General features: G+C 32.2%; 1 long non-coding RNA gene and 1 other non-coding gene across 5 annotated transcripts; both read right to left on the reverse strand.

Moving 5' to 3' along the window:
- Nucleotides 1-2,742: 2,742 nt before the first annotated feature.
- On the reverse strand, nt 2,743-2,814 carry TRNAE-UUC (transfer RNA glutamic acid (anticodon UUC)). The gene has a single exon. It is a non-coding gene; the product is annotated as a tRNA-Glu (tRNA).
- Nucleotides 2,815-17,535: 14,721 nt separating this feature from the next.
- Nucleotides 17,536-20,976, reverse strand: LOC136209426 (uncharacterized). 4 transcript variants are annotated; one of them, XR_010677530.1, is made up of 9 exons: nt 20,888-20,976; nt 20,409-20,548; nt 19,472-19,649; nt 19,171-19,295; nt 18,918-19,058; nt 18,650-18,741; nt 18,111-18,140; nt 17,865-18,003; nt 17,536-17,779 (listed from the first exon to the last, which is right to left on the reverse strand). It is a non-coding gene; the product is annotated as an uncharacterized lncRNA (long non-coding RNA). The 4 variants fall into 4 exon arrangements; XR_010677531.1 differs by having other exon boundaries at nt 17,859-18,003; XR_010677532.1 differs by having other exon boundaries at nt 17,536-18,003; nt 20,473-20,548.
- Between the last annotated feature and the right edge of the window lie 528 nt (nt 20,977-21,504).

Below are 21,504 nucleotides of genomic sequence, written 5' to 3' on the forward strand. Positions count from 1 at the left end.
TTGTTTCGAGCCCAAAATCCTCTTTTGGACTTGGTTCATTAAGAAAATTATCTAACCATGAATTGTTTGTGAGTAAATTGTTAATTATATTTGTAAAGTTTGTTCGCAAATAACTCTTTAATTGTGTACATAAACATGTTTACAAGCAAAGTTCGTGAATAAATAAATAAGATGATTACAAATAGTTCGTCTATTACTCATTTATTATGTTTGTGAACGAACTCATCTAATAGCAAATGAAATAATATTAAGTTTAGATATTTGTGAACTAACACAAAACTATATAGTTTTTTACAAAACTAAAATTTGTTCATAAATGTTCTAATCGAACTTGCTCGCGAGTTTTCGAGCCGAGCTTTGGCCTGCTCAAGCTTGGCTCGTTTACGAACCGAGCCATTAAATCGTGTTCACGAGCGGTTTGTTTACAAATCGAGTCGAGTTTTTATCAAGCCGATCACTGAGCCGCTCATGAACGGCTCTATTCATTTACAACCCTATATATAAGATAACACGATTTTAACACAAAAATTGTGACTTCTACATCTAAGCTTTGATGTGATTGGAGTTGCAAGGTCAGAGTCCAATATAAAACAAGGTAAAGTCAAAAAAGCATAATGTGTATTAATCTATTCTTAAATTTTAACTGGGCTTAATATATAATTTGACCTTAACTTGTTTAAAAATATTAATTCGCTTTCTGAATTTTTAAAGTGTACAGCTTTTTAAAAAAATAAGTTCAACTTGCATGTGTAGGTGTGTTATGTAATTCATAGAGTAGAAGTTTTTACTCCCTCTTTAACTCTAAAACTTTTCCTCACTATATTTAGAATCTTATGATTGTTTTACTTTTTCAAAGCGTGTACAACACACTTTTAGCTTCCAACTTATTTCTTTATCATCAAATAATTAATTGACTGCATTTTAAGTAAGTTGAGGGGGCTATCAGAATACCTTGAAAGTTCAGAGAGTCATCAAACTTTTTGAACAAGTTTAGGAAGTCAATGATATATTATACCTTTTAACTATAAGTTAAACTTTTGATGAAAATAGTTTTTTAATGAATAATTCATCTTTTAATTAATGTTTATTAGAGGGTTTTTGGGGGGAAGTAATTGCTCCAAATATGAACCCAAAAATCTAATAGAAAAGATTAATTTAAGATAATACAGTAAATTACTAATAATTAATAATTAATCATTAAGAAATAAATGTGAGAATGTAGAGAAAATTACGAATGGAAGATAATTTGATGTCTCCAAATTTATGTCCTCTTCCTTTTCCCTTACCTAGAAAGAGGATAATAACCACGCTAAGCATGTCGTAGTTAAGAGCTCATCCAAAACAGGATGGAGAATTCGTGACACTTTACTCAAAAATGATTCATGATATCGTAACATGTTAACATAAGTTAATAATTCAACTTTTAATACGGTTTCATTAATTTGAAAGCAGAGGAATACGTTTTTTTTTTCAAAAGAGGGTATGTGCATATTTTGGAAAACATGAATTTGACTAACATCACATATATCTAGTCAACATGCCACATCATCAAAAGTTAATATTTAATTGTGTCATGTGAAGAAAGTCAACATGTCACATCATCAAAGTCAATAAATCAGCGTTTCATTTTATTAAAGTCAACGTGTTATATCATTGAAGACTAATACCGTTAGTCAAATTTCTTATTTTTTCTAACTGTATAAAACATGTGTCTTCTTTTATAAAAAAAATATAAAACAAAACTACATTGTTTATTTGCAAATCCACGAAACTACGGATGATTTTATTTATACTTTTTCAATAATTTAGGAAGCTAACTCGTTTAACATTTGATATATGATTATTAAAATATGGAAAAAAGCATAATTAAGCCCCTGAACTCATGTTTTAAGAATCAAGCCCCTGATCAATTATTTTTCCATATTGAGCCATTGATCATTGATTTTGTTATGAATTTGACCCTTATTTAACTTTTTCCGTCGAGTTTAGGAGATGAGAAGATCGATTTGGCGATTGTAATGTGAAAATCACAAAATGGGAGATGAGAAAATCAAGTTTGGAAGAATATACTGGAAATTAATTTCTATAATTTCGTGTTAGTTTTTAATTTTTTTTTATCTCTCATAGTCAAGGAATTCTTATTTGTATTTGTCCATGTCAACAAGCCGAATCGCCCTAACGATGTATGCAGTCCAAACTCGATGAAAAAGTTAAATAAAAGCCCAATCCATAATAGAATCAATGATCACGGATTCAATATGGAAAAAATAAATGATTAGAAGTTTGATTCTTAAAACAGCCAAAGTTCAGGGGTTTAATTATACTTTTTATCTTAAAATATCTACATTTAATTATATTGTATATATAATATGATAATACAAATTGATGCATCTAAAACTATGTTATTTCATTTTTTTCTGTAATTTTTCCAAATTTTCCCAACATAAAATTTGGTTAATAGAATGTTACTTTATTCACATTACAAACTTGTATTTTAAACCTTACAAAAATAGTTTTTTTTTAGTTTATCTAAAAAAACGTAAAAACCTTATTTTGAACTGGAAAATAAATAAAATAAACAATTTTTTAAATTGAATTATATATCCGTATTTCACTAATTTGATAAGTAGAGATTTCATATGACAAAAAAAAATAAATGATTAAAGCTCAAATGTGCTAAAATAATAGGGATGATTTTTAACAATTTATATTTCAATAATTATTCTATTTTAAAAAAAATATTTCCGATGCCGGGAATCGAACCCGGGTCTCCTGGGTGAAAGCCAGATATCCTAACCGCTGGACGACATCGAAAAAGGTATTCTCTTTTAATTAAAATAAAATTTAAATTAGATATAATTTTTTTTTTGGGATTGGATCCTAGATGGGCCTAAACGAGCTCTCTTTCCCACTAAGAATTAAAGGATTAAATTTCTATTTCCGATAGCTGAAAGACCATAAGCTAATGTAATTAACACGATGTCACCTAAAAAATATATATTGAAATGAGTTATTTTGCTTCAAAATTGCAGCATTACCGCCATCGAGAACAATGTATAGGAGAGTTCGATGGCCTTGCAAACTTCGTGATCACTACCGAAAAGGCTACCAGACTCCTTATAGGTCGCCGGAACTATGACCAAGAGAAGATTTTCCAAATTCCCTAATGTGAAAAAACAACAGAATCGGGATTTAAAATTACATATTGGATGGATCAAATATCCGAATAAAAAAAAATACAGGCTGAACATGTTGCGATAACAAGCCCTCTAAATAAGGCTCTGGTTAAATTAATTATGAAAGACAAAAAGTATTACGAGACTCCTGATCTTTTATTTTTTGGTTCATTAAACCTTTGATATTTTATTTGGATACATTAAGCCCCTATCATTTTTTTTTTTGTCTCATGAAGCTCTTGATGTCCAAAAAAAGCAATTTTGAACATAAAATTCGGTTAACAGACTGTTATTCATTGTACCTGCATTTGAAAATTGTATTTTTTCACTGTTTGAAAGTAGTTTTGGATGTGTAATGTGACTATTGGAAAACTGTACAAACTTTAATTCAAACTATAAAAAGTATTTTTTTAATAATGTCAAAAACATATGAAGTTAATAGCGTATTTTTAACAGAATTAGATGTTCACAACTTACTAATTTGGTCATCAAGGGCTTAATGAAATAAAAAATAAATGATCAGGGCCTTAATGTATCTAAATAAAAGATCAAGGGCTTAATGAATCAAAAAATAAAAGATTAAGGCCTAGTGATGCTTTTTTCCATTATGAAATCAACATGGTTAAAAAAACTAATATATATACATGAGGTTAAATGCATCATTGGTCACTGAACTTACATTGTTGTCTTAAAATGGTTACTTAACTTTAATTTGTCTTAATAATATCACACAACTTTGAGTTTTGTCTTAATTAGGTTACTTTGGATTGTTAAAGTGCAGTAGAACGATGCCATAACTGACATGTGAGCATGAGTTAACTCAGATGACTAACCAGAATGACACGTGGTAGCCACATGTCGATTATTTTTATGAAAAAACTAAATTTTATTTTTTTTTCATAAAAATAACCGACATGTGGCTTCCAGGTAGCGTATAAATGGATGTTATATATCGTTTCGATCAGATATCTAAGTTGATTATGCTGATAAGTCATTTATATCATCATTCCGATCCTTTTAATGACTGAAATTGTTGAAGTGACCTAATTGAAACAACACTCAAAATTGAATGACTTTATCGACAATTAAGAGCAACTTTACCCCTAATCTCAAATGCTACCACGAGAGGTCAATGGAGATTTAAATGATACTATACATGCAAAATAAAAACTTAATAAAATATGAAGGAAAAGCGCTACTAGAAAATTGTCGATCTGTGATGGAATTATTTCCATTAGAAGTTTCAGACGGATTTCCGTCACTAATCATTCCGTAGAAACTTGAGACGGAAATTTTAGACGAAATGAAATTTTCCGTCACAATGAATTGGCGGGAGAATTCACGCGGTCATGTGTGATGGAATGTGAGACGAAAATTATTCCGTCACAATGTGTTGACGTTTTTAGAGACGTTTTTATCCATTCCGTCACAATGGAATTTTTTTTTATTTTAAATATTAAATAAAATTGATTTAAAAAAGCAAAAATAAAACAAAAAATATATATTATAAAACAAATATAAAAAAATTTAGAGACGTTTTTAGAGATGTTTTTATCCATTCCGTCATAATTAAGTCCCTACACTTTATATGTTTTAAGGATCAAGTCCTGATTAATTATTGTTCTATATTGAACCCTTGATCATTGATTTTTTTATGGATCCAGTCCTAATTTAACTTTTTCATCGAGTTTGGAAAAGGAGAAGATTGATTTGGAGATTTTAATGCTGAAAATCGCAAAATGGGAGAGGAAAAGACCGAGCTTGGAAGAGCCTACTGAAAATTGATTTTAGTAATTTCTTTTTACTTTTTACTCTCTATCTATCATAGTCAATAAACTCTTATTTTTAATTGTCCACGTCAAAAGACCGAATCGTCCTAACAATGCATGCCACCCGAACTTGACGAAAAAGTTAAATAGCGATAGAATCCATAATCAAGGGTTCAATCTGAAAAAATAATTGATCAAACACTTGATCCTTAAAACATGTAAAATTCAGAGGCTTAAATATACTTTTTTTATAAAATATAAAATGAAATTAAAGAAAAAAGAAAACTTTATCTTTAATTTCGTTGTAACCAAAATATATTTAGTTACCACTAACTAGACCTGTCCACGGGTCCGGGTATCCGCCCAAACCGCCCAGGCCTGTGTCCCTTGGGTCGGATTTGCACAATGCTAATTGATGTTAAGCCCAATCCGACCCAGACCCATTAAAACCCGCCTATTTTTTGGGCGGGCTTGGGATTAATAAAAATAGCACGGACCAACCCGGCCCGTCTATTAATATTAATTAATAAATTTTATATATTTATAGATTTATATATTAAATATTTATTTTTAAATATTAAATTTTATTTTTTATAATTAAAAAATTATGTATATATGTTTAGTGGATTTATATGGGTTGAGCTTGGAATTTGATTTTTAAGCCGAGCCCAGCCCGATCCGAGTCCACCTAAATTACTAGTGGGCTGGGATGGGCTTGGACTGAGGACTTTTATAGAAAAGCCCGTCTGACACGGCCCAACCCATGGCCATGTCTATTCTAACTTAGACTTGTCCACGGGCCCGGATACTCGTTCGGTCCGCCCAGACCCGTGTTCCTTGGGCCGGGCTTGGACAATGCTAATTGATGTTAGGTCCAGGTCCGCTAAAGCCCGCCTATTTTTTGGGCAGGTTGAGATTAATAAAAATGACACGTGACATTGGTGAGGTCAATAGTCAAGCGCGTTTTCTATACGGATCAATATTTTGACCGAACATAGTGGTGTAAGGGGTTGTATGTGATGTTTTTGGAGAGTTGAGGGGGCAGGTGAAAAAAAGTTACAAGTTTAGGGGGTTGGATGCCTATTAACCCTTTAATGTATCATTTAAAACTTGATTGACCTCCTGAATTTGTAAAGTGTCATGATAACATATTCAACTTGTTTAAAATAAATTAAAACATATTAAAAAAAAGTTCTTACTTGTTTAACTTTAAAACCTTTTCTCACTGATATTTTAGAATAACGTACTTCAATCTTGCTCCTTTTATTTTTCCAAAGTGCGTATAACATACATTTCGCTTGCAACTTATTTCTTTGCTATCAAGAGATTAATTGACTACATTTTAAGCAAATTGATGGAGCTATTAAAACGTTTTAAAAGTTCAGAGAGCCAATCAAACTGGGCAGATGATGTATTAAGACTTTTACTATCAATTTAAACTTTTGATGAAAATAGTTTTTTAATAAATAATTCATCTTTTAGTTAAAGTTCATTAGATGATATCCAAGTAATTGGATGAAATTTTTAAGGACATGGAGAACCGAATGCTTCTAATAATTTTTCCCATAGATAATAGCTTTTTGGCTAATTATAAGGTTTTTTAAGAAAGTAACTGCTCCAGATATGAATCCAAAAATCTAATAGAAAAGATTAATTTGAAGTAATAAAGTTAATTACTAATAATTAATAATTAATCATTAAGAAATAAATTACAACGGAAGATAATTTGATGTCTTCAAATTTATGTCCTCTTCCTTTTCCCTATAATAATTTGAAAACAATAGATTATCTTTCATTACGAACTAATCGCGCTAAGCATAGAAGGAGGTAAGAGCTCATCCAAAACGTGATGGAGAATTTGTGACACTTTACTCGAAAATGATTCATGATATCGTAACATGTTAACATAAGTTAATAATTCAACTTTTAATACGGTTTCATTAATTTGAAAGTAGATGAATATGGGCTTTTTTTTTTTTTTTTTTTTTTTTTTTTTTTTGTAAAAGAGGGCATGTGCATATTGGCAAAACATGAATTTGACTAACATCACATGTCTAGTCAATATGTCATACCATAAAAGTCAACATTTAATTGTCACGTGAAAAGTTCAACATATCACATCATCAAAGTCAATAAATCAACATTTCAGTTCATTAAAGTCAACGTGCTATATCATCGAAGACTAACACCGTTAATTAAATTTCTGATATTTTCTAACGGTATAAAACACGTGCAGGGGAGTCGACCTAGGCACCTCCCGCCTAGGGCGTCCCATTTAGGGGGCCTCAACTCCCCCTAGAGCATCCTATATTTAAAGGGTCCTAGATAAATTTTTTTAATAAAATTGAAAACTTATTTCAATTATAATACAATAACCATTGAAATCTCAATTATTAAAAATTATATCCAAAATTAATGATTATTAATATCTGAAATTAATAGTAATCATATGTAGAAAATAAGAATATATCTTCTTAAAATGGAATTAGAAGTCTACAACAATAATACATATTGTTTTTTTTTTCAATCACTGCCTCTTCACAACAATAACACAATAGGGACTTCTAAAATTTATTTCACAACTTGTCTCTCAACAAGAATAGCGATAAATTATAAAATTAGTCATATGATTACTGGGGAGAGCAGATTTAGCTTCTACATACAAAACAATATAATTTTAAGTATATCATTTACTAGACGGTGCAATTTGAAATGTCATTAATGAAAGATTTCTTCTCCTTTTTAATTAATTAATGGAAGATGTGCAATTTCAAGCTTTATTGCGTGGTTGGAACCCCAGAGGTTGGAAGGTAGATAGAACATGAAATTACACAAGAAAAAAATGCATCTTTCATCAAAGATGCTTGAAACTGTCTCGTAAACGTTACACTTAAGATTGTATTATTTTGTACATTTTCCTACAATAATATAATTATTAACTGCTTTATTCCCAATAAATTTTATGAAAATTTTGACCTTTATTTTATTTTTTTGGTGCAGTCAAAGAATTAATTAAGTTATATTTATTAAATTTAAATTTATAAAAAATGGAGCATAAAATTACCTAGGACCTCTAAAATACTGGAGCCGGTTCTAAACACGTGTCCTCTTTTATAAAAAAAAATATAAAATCAAACTACATTACTCTATTTGCAAATCGACGAAACTACGATGATTTTATTTATAATTTTTCAATAATTTAGGAAGCTAACTTGTTTAACATTTGATACATGATTATTAAAATATCTACATTTAATTATATTGTATATATAATATGATAATACAAATTGATGCATCTAAAACTATGTTATTTCATTTTTTTCTGTAATTTTTCCAAATTTTCCCAACATAAAATTTGGTCTACTTTATTCGCATTACAAACTTGTATTTTAAACTGTACAAAAATAGTTTTTTTTCTTAATTTATCTAAAAAGAATGTAAAAACCTTATTTTGAACAAATGAACTAAGCAATTTTTTTAATTGAATTATATATTCATATCTCACTAATTTGATAAGTAGAGATTTCATATGACAAAACATAAAGGATTAAAGCTCAAATGTATTAAAATAACAGGAATGATTTTTAACAATTTAGATCTCAATAATTATTTTATTAAAAAAATATATTTTTGATGCCGGGAATCGAAAATAAATGAAATAAGCAATTTTTTAAATTGAATTATATATTCATATCTCACTAATTTGATAAGTAGAGATTTCATATGATAAAAAAATAAATGATTAAAGCTCAAATGTGCTAAAATAATAGGGATGATTTTTAATAATTTAGATCTCAATAATTATTCTATTAAAAAAAAAAGATATTTCCGATGTCGGTAATCGAACCCGGGTCCCCTGGGTGAAAGCCAGATATCCTAACCGCTGGACGACATCGAAAAACGTATTCTCTTTTAATTGAAATAAATTTTAAATTATATATAATTTTTTTTTGTGGATTACTATACCCAGCCCCAATTTCACACTTCCAGCCCCGACAAAAGATGTAACCACCCTTTAGCGAAAAATTGAAAATTCCAAACCCTCCCAAACTCTCTCAAACTCTCCCAACTACATTTTGTTCCGAAATCAAAGACAACACGTTTGATGGAGAGCGGTCCGTTATCACCGCGAAGAGACGAGAATGACATTATCCCTGAAGTCGATGTATTTTTCCGATTGAATTTCCATTGATTTCTGTAATTTTTTTGCAAAAAAATCGCTGTTACAGACCGCGGGTGTGTGAGCATCACGCCTCATGGTGGGGCGTGATGTTCATACGCCCCACCACATGGTGAGGCGTGATGCTCACACGCCCGATCCTATTTTTGGCAAAATTTCGGGTTTAGACACTGTAACGTTGTAGAAATGTCGCGTATTGGAATGTAATGTTCGTTATTTATCATTTGCAAGAGGTTTCGTTTGAAGATTTTGGTAGAAACGACATTGATTACAGTTCGCATTTTTTTCCCACACAAACGTTTCAAACATATCATGAAGCTGTTAACTGGGAAAAACAGACGGCAATTGGGATCGGCTTCGAGTTAACCACAACGTCGCACAAGACAGGGGACAAATCAAAATGGATATTGGTTAAATGTGCTCGTGGTATTAAGAATTATCGAAGGAAAAGGGAAATGGATATGGAGGAAGTAGTATGGAGGGATACAAAAACGAAGTACTGTGGTTGCAAATTCCAGGTAAAGGTTCTGGAAATCGCTGAATTAGGCGGTTGGGTGGTGAATGAGATTGCTGAAGATAGAGGACAACACTGTCATCAGTTGGAGATATATCGTCAGGGATGTAATCAGTCAGTTTTATCGGCTTGCTATAGATAAGGAATACATACATTGGACGCAAGCGGCGCCGGGCAGCAATGTTGTGACTCACTTATTTATGGCACATTCTACATCGATCACACTGTTCTGATCTTATTACTTGTTTGTTGGTATGGATTCAACATATAAAACAAACAAGTATAAGATGCCATTCTTTGAGATCATTGGAATGACGCCTTCAAACAAAAACTTCTTGATCGCATATGCAATCATGAAGGATGAAACTGAGGGAAGTTATATGTGGGTGTTACAAAAATTGAAGCTTTTGCTCCAACCTGATGTGCATCCGACAGCCATTGCTACGGACCGGGAGTTAGGACTGATGAGACCGGTTCGTGAGATATTTCCTCATAGTCATCATTTATTGTGCACATGGCATATTAATAAAGATGTGGAGGATAGAGTAGGCAAGTTGTGTGGCTTGAAGGTTTTTGGTGAAATTTTTAAGAATTCCAAATGGAAAAGTATAATTGAAGCCCCGACAGTAGCCGCATATGAGGCGGCAGTGGTAGCCATGAAGAATACTACTGCCAACTGGCCTCGTGTGATACAGTACGTGGAGACCACATGGCTAGTGCATAAAGAGAAGTTCTGTCGAGCATGGACGAACAAGGTGTTGCATTTAGGAAACACCACAACCTGTCGAGTGGAGAGTTTACATGCACAGTTGAAACAATGGTTGAATTCATCTACTGGTGCACTCGATACAGTGTGGACGAAGGTGCACAAGGACATTGAGGCTCAGATCGATGCGATCAAGTAAGACATTTATTATGTTATTTAATTTAATCTTTTAAATTGTAATACATTAGTTTTGTAATCCTTTACTGTATATAATCAGATACTCACTCGATGACTCGAGAAGAAGATTTACGGTGGCTCACTGTAAAGAACGTTTCCAGTGCCTCGACTTACACGTTTCACATTACTGTTTGCGTGTACTGAATGACGAGCTCAAGCGTATGCACGGATTGAGTATGGATATGGTAAGTGAATGCGGATGCGTGTTGCCCATGACTCATGGCATTCCGTGTGCATGTGAGCTTAAAACGTATATTGACACGGACACATCGGTCTGTGCGGACCGCATCCATCCTTTTTGGAGATCTCTTGCGTTTGAATGTTTGAGTGACATACCAGTTACTTCTTCCGTATATGCTGACGGGTCTGAGGATCACCGGTTCTTTCACACTCTTATGGAAAAGGTTGAAAAATTAGATCCTTCAATAGTGCGTAGCATATCGATGATGATTCATGATCAGATAAACCCGGATCAAAGTGGCTTTAAAGAACCTGAGGTCAAAGACACTGTTAGGGGTAGACCAAAGGGGAATTCATCAACGAAGCGAAATCCGAGTGCATGGGAGTACAGTCAGGCACCACGAGGTCGTGCACGGTCCTCTACTTCGAGGAGTAGTCGTAGTCGAGGCCGATCCTCATCCTCATCTGTGCACAACAATGAGATGCCGAGTATATTTTATTTTAGTAATATATATGTTGAAGTTAAAGTAAATATATTATCACTCATGAATTTCATATATTAATATTTTCAGCTAGATTTGATGTGGATATCGCCGGTTACCACCATTTACATCGAGTTCAAGGGCTCATCGTACCATTTATTACTGGATACCATGATATTGTAGCAGATGGTAACTGTGGATTTCGTGTATTAGCCGATGCCATCACCTATAACCAGGAGGAGTGGAAGCTGATGAGAGTGCTCATAGAGAATGAGATGCGGGCACACCGTGATCTGTATGCGCCAGATGCTGCCCTCACGCGTATTAGATGGGCAGGAGCGGGGTGTGGTAAGTTCCACTGGATGGTGAGTCCGGATGACTTATATGCTGCTGCATCTGTATTGAATGCAGTAATATTCCTTTTTACTACATCACAGTTAGGATGTTGCACTATACTGCCGATGCGTTCAGACGATTGAAGACCACCAGAGCGAGAGATTGTGATTTGTCATTTGGGGAGTTATGATCACTACATACGTCTTTATTTAAGACCTGGATTTCCAGTGCCTCCCATTGCCACCCAATGGCGTACATTTCGTGATCCGAGTGTTCGTCACTTGGACAATCTATACGCTGAAAGGAGAGCGGCTTGGACTAGATTATATTAGTTTTATGTGTTGTAATTAATAATATTTATTCATGAACTTATATTATTGTTACTGATTTTAGTTAAAATTGTATGGTATTTATAGGTTTTAAGTACAATTGTGTAGTTACGGGTTTAACTGCCTATTTACAGGTTTAATGTCCTATTTTTTGGCCTTTCGTGGCTATCATGTCTCACCGCGTGGTCGGGCGTGATAGCCAAACGCCTTTCCATGTGGTCGGGCGTGTGTCTATCACGCCCGACCACACGGTGAGGCGTGTGGCTGTCACGCCCGACCATGCGGTGAGGCGTGTGGCTGTCACGCCCGACCATGCGGTGAGGCGTGATAGCCACACGCCCGCGTGACAGAAAGGAAAAAAATAGCTTTTTAACCCCCATAACCCATGAAAGGGTATTTTCGTCCTTTCATGGTGTTGGGGTGGGAATTTGGGGCTAGGTTTAACAACACCATTTTTTTGGATTGAAAGCCTCCTAATAGAAGCTCCTAGACGGGCTCTTCCTAGAACAAACTCTCTTTCCCGTTAAGAATTAAAGGATTAAATTTCTATTTCCGATAGCTAAAAGATCATAAGTTAATTACCGCCATGGAGAACGATGCATAGGAGAGTCTGATGGCCTTGCAAGCTTCACGATCACTACCGAAAGGGTTACTAAACTCGTTATAATGGGAGAGAAGAAGATCGAGCTTGGAAGAACTACTGAAAATTGATTTCTGTAAATTTTTTTACTTTTTACTCTCTATCTATCCTAGTCAATAAACTCTTATTTTTTATTTATCCACGTCAATAGACCAAATCGCCCTAACAATGCGTGCCACCCAAACTTAACGGAAAAGTTAAATAAGGACCAAATACATAACAGAATCAATAATTAAAAGTTCAATATGAAAAAATAACTGACCAAGGCTTAAAATGTTTTTTTAAAACACGTAAAGTTCAGCAGTTTAATTATATTTTTCTGCTAAATATAAAATGAAATTAAACTTTCGTTGTCACCAAAGTATATTTAGTTACCACTAATCAATATTCCTCAATAACACACGATAGTGCATGTTTTTCTTAGTATGGATAATCAAATTTACCGTTAGTTCTAGACGTATTAGAATCCGAGAATGAACATTAAAAACATCATAAGAATTAGATTTAAGGCTTAAAGCAGAACTTATCCAAAGAGCTTGATTGACCTCTTAAATATCCAAAGTATTCTGATAGTCCCATCAACTTGCATAAAATATTCAGTTAGTCCCATGAATTTCTGTAAAAATGTAATCAATTAATCACTTGGTTGCAAAAAAAAAAAAAGTAAACTGCATGTGGAAGATGTGCTGCATATGCCTTAAAATGTTATTACATAATTTACAGAATAGATTAAAAAAGAAGTTCTTACTTGCTCAACTGTAAAACTTGTCTTCTCTATTAGAATCGCATACCCCAACTTTAGTCGTTTTAATTTTTTTAAGACGCGTGAATACATCTTATTTAACTTACTTTTTTTTATCACTAACTGATTAATTGATTACATTTTTTGCAAGGGAGCTAAATGGACATTTTATGCAACTTTATGTCCTCTTCCCTTTTCCTCACCTTGAAAAGAGGATAATAATTTGAAAACAACATATTATTTTTTATTATGAACTAACCGCGCTAAGCACGAGGGAGGTAAGAGCGCATCCTAAACAGGATGGAGAATTCGTGACACTTTACTCGAAAATGATTCATGATATCGTAACATGTTAACATAAGTTAATAATTCAACTTTTAATGCGATTTCATTAATTTGACAATAGATGAATGTGTGTTTTTATTTTTATTTTTGCAAAAGAGAGCACGTGCATATTTGCAAAATATGAATTTGACTAATATCACATGTCTATTCAACATGTCATACCATCAAAAGTTAGCATTTAATTGTGTCACGTGAAGAAAGTCAATAAGTCAACATGTCACGTCATCAAAGTCAATAAATCAGCGTTTCATTTTATTAAAGTCAATGTGCTATATCATCGAAGACTAATACCATTAGTCAAATTTCTTATTTTTTCTAACTGTATAAAACATGTGTCCTCTTTTATAAAAAAAATTAAAATAAAACTACATTGCTCTATTTGCAAATCGATGAAACTATGATGATTTTATTTATACTTTTTCAATAGTTTAGGAAGCTAACTCGTTTAACATTTGATATGTGATTATTAAAATATGAAAAAAAAAAGTATAACTAAGCCAATGAACTTTACATGTTTTTAAGGATCAAGTCTTTGATCAATTATTTTTCCATATTAAGCGATTGATCGTTGATTTTGTTATGGATTTGACCTTATTTAACTTTTTCTATCAAATTTAGGAGATGAGAAGATCAATTTGGCAATTCTAATGTGAAAATCACAAAATGGGAGATGAGAAAATCAAGTTTGGAAGAATATACTGAAAATTAATTTCTATAATTTCGTTTTAGTTTTTAATTTTTACCTCTCATAGTTAAAGAATTCTTATTTGTATTTGTCCATATCAACAAACCGAATCGCCCTAACGATGTATGCACTCTAAACTCGATGAAAAAGTTAAATAAGAGCCTAATCCATAATAGAATCACTGATCAAGGGCTCAATATGGAAAAAATAAATGATTAGGAGTTTGATTCTTAAAACAGCCAAAGTTCAGTGGTTTAATTATACTTTTTATCTTAAAATATCTACATTTAATTATATTGTATATATAATATGATAATACAAATTGATGCATCTAAAACTATCTTATTTTATTTTTTTCTGTAATTTTTCCAAATTTTTCCAACATAAAATTTGGTTAATTGAATGTTACTTTATTCACATTACAAACTTGTATTTTAAACCTTACAAAAATAGTTTTTTTTAGTTTATCTAAAAAAACGTAAAAACCTTATTTTGAACTGGAAAATAAATAAAATAAACAAATTTTTAAATTGAATTATATATTCGTATTTCACTAATTTGATAAGTAGAGATTTCATATGATAAAAAAATAAATGATTGAAGCTCAAATGTGCTAAAATAATAGGGATGATTTTTAACAATTTATATTTCAATAATTATTCTATTTAAAAAAAAATATTTCCGATGTCGGGAATCAAACCCGGGTCTCCTGGATGAAAGCCAGATATCCTAACCGCTAGACGACATCGAAGAAGGTATTCTCTTTTAATTTAAATAAATTTTAAATTATATATAATTTTTTTGGATTGAAAGCTTCCTAATAGAAGCTCCTAGACGGGCTCTTCCTAGAACGAGCTCTCTTTCCTATTAAAGAATTAAAGGATTAAATTTCTATTTCCGATAGCTGATAGACCATAAGCTAATGTAATTAACACGATATCACCTAAAAAATATATATTGAAATGAGTTATTTTGCTTCAAAATTGCAGCATTACCGTCATTGAGAACAATGCATAGGAGAGTCTGATGGCTTTGCAAACTTCGTGATCACTACCGAAAAGGCTACCAGACTCGTTATAGGTCCTCAGAACTATGACCAAGAGAAGATTTCCCAAGTTCCTTAATGTGAAAAAACAACATTACAGTTAAAAAGAACCAAGATTTAAAATTATATATTGGACTGAATATCTGAATAAAAAAAAATATATGCTATAAACACGTGGCAATAACAAGCCCCCTCTAAATAAGGCTCTGGTTTAATTAATTATGAAATCAACAAGGTTAAAAAAAACTAATATATATACATGGGGTTAAATGTACTGTTGGTCACTGAACTTACATGGTTGTCTTAAAATGGTCACTCAATTTTAATTTGTCTCAATAATATCACATAACTTTGAGTTTGTCTCAATTAGGTTACTCCGACAATTTCAGTTGTTAAAGTGCAGTAGAATGATGCCATGACTGACCTATGAGCATGAGTTAGCTCAGATGATTAACTGAAATGCCACATGTAATTTTTATGAAAAAAACTAAATTTTGTTTTTTTTTTCTTTTTATGAAAATAACTGACATGTGGCTTCCAGGTGGCGCATAAATGGATGTTATGTATCGTTTCGACCAGATATCTGAGTTGACTATGCTGATGTGTCACTCATGTCCTCATTTAGATTCTTTTAATTACTGAAATCGTCGGAGTCACCTAATTGAAATAACACTAAAAATTGAGTGATTTTATTGATAATTAAGAGCAACTTTATCCCTAATCTCAAATGCTACACGAGAGGTCAATGGAGATTTAAATGATACTATACGTAATAATAAAAACTTAATAAAATATAAAGGAAAAAACATAATTAAGTCCCTGAAAATTATATGTTTTAAAGATTAAACCCATAATCAATTATTTTTCTTTGATCTTTAATTTTTTTTATGGATCCAGTCCTAATTTAACTTTTTCATCGAGTTTGGGAAAGGAGAAGATTGATTTGGCGATTCTAATGCTGAAAATCGCAAAATGGGAGAGGAGAAGATCGAGCTTGGAAGAACTACTGAAAATTGATTTTAGTAATTTCTTTTTACTTTTTACTCTCTATCTATTATAGTAAATAAACTCTTATTTTTAATTGTCCACGTCAAAAGACCGAAACACCCTAACAATGTATGCCACCTAAACTCGACGAAAAAGTTAAATAGCGATAGAATCCATAATCAAGGGTTCAATGTGAAAAAATAAGTGATCAAACACTTGATCCTTAAAACATGTAAAATTCAGAGACTTAATTATAATTTTTGTAAAATATAAAATGAAATTAAAGAAAAAAGAAAACTTTATCTTTAATTTCGTTGTAACCAAAATATATTTAGTTACCACTAACCATATCCCAATAACACAGCAATAATCAATGTTTTTTTTATTCTAAAAAAACATGTTAACCAAATTTATCATTAGATCCAGACATATTAGAATCTGGGAATGGAGATTCAAAGCATTATAAGAATTAGATTTAAGGTTTAATATAACATTTGTCCTCTGAACTTGTCCAAAAAGCTTGATTGCCCTCAGAAACTTTTAAAGTTTTCCGATAGCTCCTTCAACTTGCATAAAATGTTCAGTTAATCGTCTAAACTTCAGTAAAACGTAATCAATTAATCACTCGGTTGCAAAAAAAAAAAGTAAGCTGCATGCGAAAGATGTGTTGCATACGCCTTAAAATGTTCACTACAAAAAAATGGTCTATTACGACGCTAAAATTTAAGGTTTAACGACGCTTTCCGGTGTCTCTAAATGTTTACCCACGCTTTTCAAAGCGTCACTAAATCGCGTGTCGTTAAATTTAACGACGCAAAAGACATTGTGTAGGTAAATTCAATCCGACGACATACCTCATACAAATGTCGTCATGTTTCCAACGCTTACATTTTTAGCGTCATATTTTTTAAATATTATTGATTTTCAATTTTAGAAACTCCCACTACGTTTTAATAAAGCGTCACAAAATAAACGACACATGATATTTGTTATGACGTTATTTCGCTTCAGAAAATATTAATAATGTCTTTAATACCACGACTTTAATTTAAAAGTGTCTCCAAATTGACAACATTTTTTTTATGGATCCAAATTGACAACATTTAATTGAAAAAACATCTACTTTTAACCACGTAAAAATTCATTGCGTCTCAAATTCAATGATATTTTGCAGCTGAAATATCATTGATATAACAACATTTTCATAAATAAGCGTCTCAAATGAATGTTACAACAGTTTTATTGAATAACATCTCTATGAGATTTGACTTAATAAGGGTACATAATAAACAACTTTTTCCCCACTATCTCAATAGAAAATAATATTTAACACGATCCAGAAATTGATTCTGTCAAGCTTAGTTATATAGTCTCTAAGTCTATCTTCAAGCAAAGCTTCCATTTGAACATGAATTTTATCAAAAATCTGAAATACCACGATTTGATAAGTTAAGCATATAAACTGCTCCTTCAAAATTGTAAATGCAGCTTAAGGGTAAACATACTTATACCATGCCATTTAAATTGTTGCCCAACAACTCCAAATGCACATATTCTGGCATACTTTACATCCAAATTTTGATCAGAACCAAGAGTAACCAGGGCAAGAAATATATGGGCAGAAGCAACTTATGCATCAACATATGGCACCTGTTAAGAGAATGAAGTCTAACAGTAAATAAAATAAAGAAAAAGTAAATATAAAAAGTAAACCAAAGCTAGCATCAAATAATGGTTAAAGAAGATGAGTAACTCACTAAGACTTTCAACTAATATGTGGCATTGATCTGCATTTCACAACGAAGAAATTGAGATACTAGACAAAGAAAAGAAACAAAATCCATTGATGTTAATAGGGATAAGGTACTAAAATAGGCCTATGGTTTTTGGGGAAGTATCAATTTAGGCTCCACGTACAAAATAGCATCAATATAGGCTTAACGTTTAAAAAATGGTATCAATTTAGGCCTCGATAACAGAACGAGACACGTCATTGATATTACTCCGTTAAGTTCTGTCAATTGTGCGTGGAGGAGAAATCAGAACTCATCGGAGTAATAGGAATGATGTGTCCAATCCGTTCTCGAGGCCTAAATTGATACCTTTTTAAACGTTAAGCCTATATTGGTGCTATTTTGTACGTGGAGCCTAAATTGATACTTTTCTAAAAATCATAGACCTATTTTAGTACCTTATCCCATGTTAATACATTACTAACTTTTCAGCTCATTAAGACATTTCATCTAACAAAATAGCAACATAACAAGCAGAAAATATGATTCAAACAGATATATACCTGAGAGAGTATAAAAGGGCCTCCTTGGAACTAAAACAGATGCTCACTGTTCATCAAATTAACAATTTTTCAGTGAACCTTTGCATTTCCCTCTGCAACAACATGTTAAGCTCTTCTTAGAATTATGCTATAGAGTGAAAACCCCAAGAATTTCAACTAATTTCTAATTGATCTTATAAGTGCAATGAAGGAAGAAAAAGAAAACCTTGAAAGGCTCATATAATTTCTAATTAATCTTATAAAAGCAGCGAATGAAGAAAAAGAAAACCTTGAAAGGCTCATTGTGTGTTCGAAATCAGATGCCTCGGACATATTTTGACCAAACTGGAAATCCTCTCCAAATAGGAATAAATTTAGCATCCATAAGATTAACCAAATTTCAAAAGGGGAAAACAGAGTCATTGTAGATCTAGAGAAAGAGTAAATGGTTAGTGCCCAAAATTCTATTCTACACAAATATAAGGTCCAACTCAAAGATGAGCATAAAGGCTTGCTTTCTGTTCTAACTTTATTAATCTCACCAGATCATATCTCCCTTCAAAATTGTACTATTAGTGATCTGCATAGCATCATATCGAGTGAATGCTTGAAATTCTCGCATGCACAACATCAAGTCCATAAATTGTCCCACTCATAAATGGTCTTCCTATTAATTGTCCACCAAATTTCAAGATCATAAGGTTCAATGTTGCAAAAAGAGAACAATATGAACACTGAAATATATAGATTTTATCAAGTACAAGAGAATAAATGAGATTAAGAAAAATTGTCAAGGGCCACATTATATGTTATGGCATAAGACAAGAGAAGAGGAGATGTTACCAAAAATATTAACAGATTGGGAAGGAAGAGGCCAAAATCATTTAGAGCTTTCTTATCAATGGTGGAAGTGACAATAAGCCCTAAACTGGAACCAGCCTATTTTATAAACCCAAAATGCAGCATTCACACAAGGTTCTCAAACTCGCCTTGCATGGACTGCTCTGCCATAGCCACCAACCTAACAAACACGACAAACACCTTAGCCACCAATGAGGGTCATAGTACTGACAGAAAAATGACAAGGTGTTTAACATCTATGGATCACAGATTTCTAGTAGTGCAGCAAAGCATTTCAGATTTTTGCATCCTAATGAGAAATGACAAATTTTACTAAATAGAAGTAAAGGAACTTAACTCAAGCTATGACAGATTTTTGCATTTGATAGCCAGTATAAAGTAAGATCAGATTGTTGAATTTTCCTAGTAAATAGAATCTGAAGTCCAAAAAACGTATGGTTCGCAATACATAGATAGAAATAGCATGTAACTCAGTATTGTGTCAACCATTATGAACAACAAACTTGCATGAGACAAGAAACTGATGTTTGAACCATACGAAGGGTTGAAATCAGTTGGACTACCAATATTCAATTATCTGTCAAAAAGTAAGTTGTTTAAATAGTAGTGATCTGCATAGCATCGTATAAATGCAATCACTTTGTCAACAATATATTCTATATCAATAGAGTACTTAACAATAATATTGAATACAAAATTATAACAGATATGCAAACTTTTATTATCAGATAACCTAGCAGGTAAAAGAGCGAATCTGTATTAGGGTAGAAAAATGCATTTTGTTCCCTGAAGTAAGAAAATTATTCTAATAGGGACAAAAGAATAAGCATATTGTAGCATAAATCTGATACTACTAAGGTTTCAAGAAAATAAGATGAAGTATCACACGTGAAGGAGAAATGATGTAAAAGTAACTCGCCTGTAAGGTTGGGGATAAAGGTGCTACATCTAGAGGGGAGACTGAAGTGGTTTTGGTGGCTTACTTATATAAGACTGCTGCACTATTATGTTGCTGCTTCAGGTTCCCAAACCCAAAATGCTCCCGATGCAATTTTAGTCCTGCAGAAAAATCACATTTACATAGAAATAAGTAGTAAAAAAGATAAAAATTCAATAAGAATGATATTGCTAAAGAAAAAGAGGCAGGAATTTAAACATATAACTCATATAGAAGTTCTACCATTGTTATCAAGAAAAGGACCTTTCGATCGTACCTATCTACATATATTTAACTATTAAGGTAAGCTAATTCAAGTTCTATTGTCAATTAACAGTAGAAAACGCTAACCAGTCACAAATTCAATATTTTAACGCCTCCCATTGCAACAGAAACCACAGAGCAGAACCAAATGTTCCAATAATTAGAGCAGATGAAAGTAAAGAGGGAAGGGTGCTTACCAATTATTGTTTGATTCAATTGGAGTAAGACAGTAGAGGTTGACTTGACTCGATTGGAGTAAGGAGATGGTTTACCACGCTAATCAATTAGAGAGGTGGGAGAGATGGAGAAACTGCGTTCGTGAAGTAAAGAGATAGGGTTAAGGTGCAAAAATACCCTAACGTTTTGGGTCAGGAGTAATTTTACCCCTAACGTCTAAAATGGTGCAATTTTGCCCCTAACGTTTGTAGCCAAGAGCAATTTTACCCCTAACGTTGTTAATTTAGGTCAATTTCAGATATTATTATAAAACACATATATTTTTATTCATTATTTTGCACCAATTTCATATCAATTCATCCTAAAAAAAGAATTTCATGTTTTTTTGTAATTTAATAATAGAATTGGAGATTAATATTTACAAATTCGGTGAATTTTTTGAATTTTTTTTTATCTAATTCATACAAAAGACAATATATTTTTTTATTTTTTTCACATCCCAGCATATGTTTATGATTTGTTACTGATAAAATGACGCATATATGAAGTGTAGATGATAAGATTCATGACCGAGAAGACAGTTTGATGAATTATTTCTGAAATTGATCCAATTTATCAACGTTAGGGGTAAAATTGC

The sequence above is a fragment of the Euphorbia lathyris genome, chromosome 10, assembly GCF_963576675.1.
Source record: "Euphorbia lathyris chromosome 10, ddEupLath1.1, whole genome shotgun sequence".
NCBI lineage: Eukaryota > Viridiplantae > Streptophyta > Magnoliopsida > Malpighiales > Euphorbiaceae > Euphorbia > Euphorbia lathyris.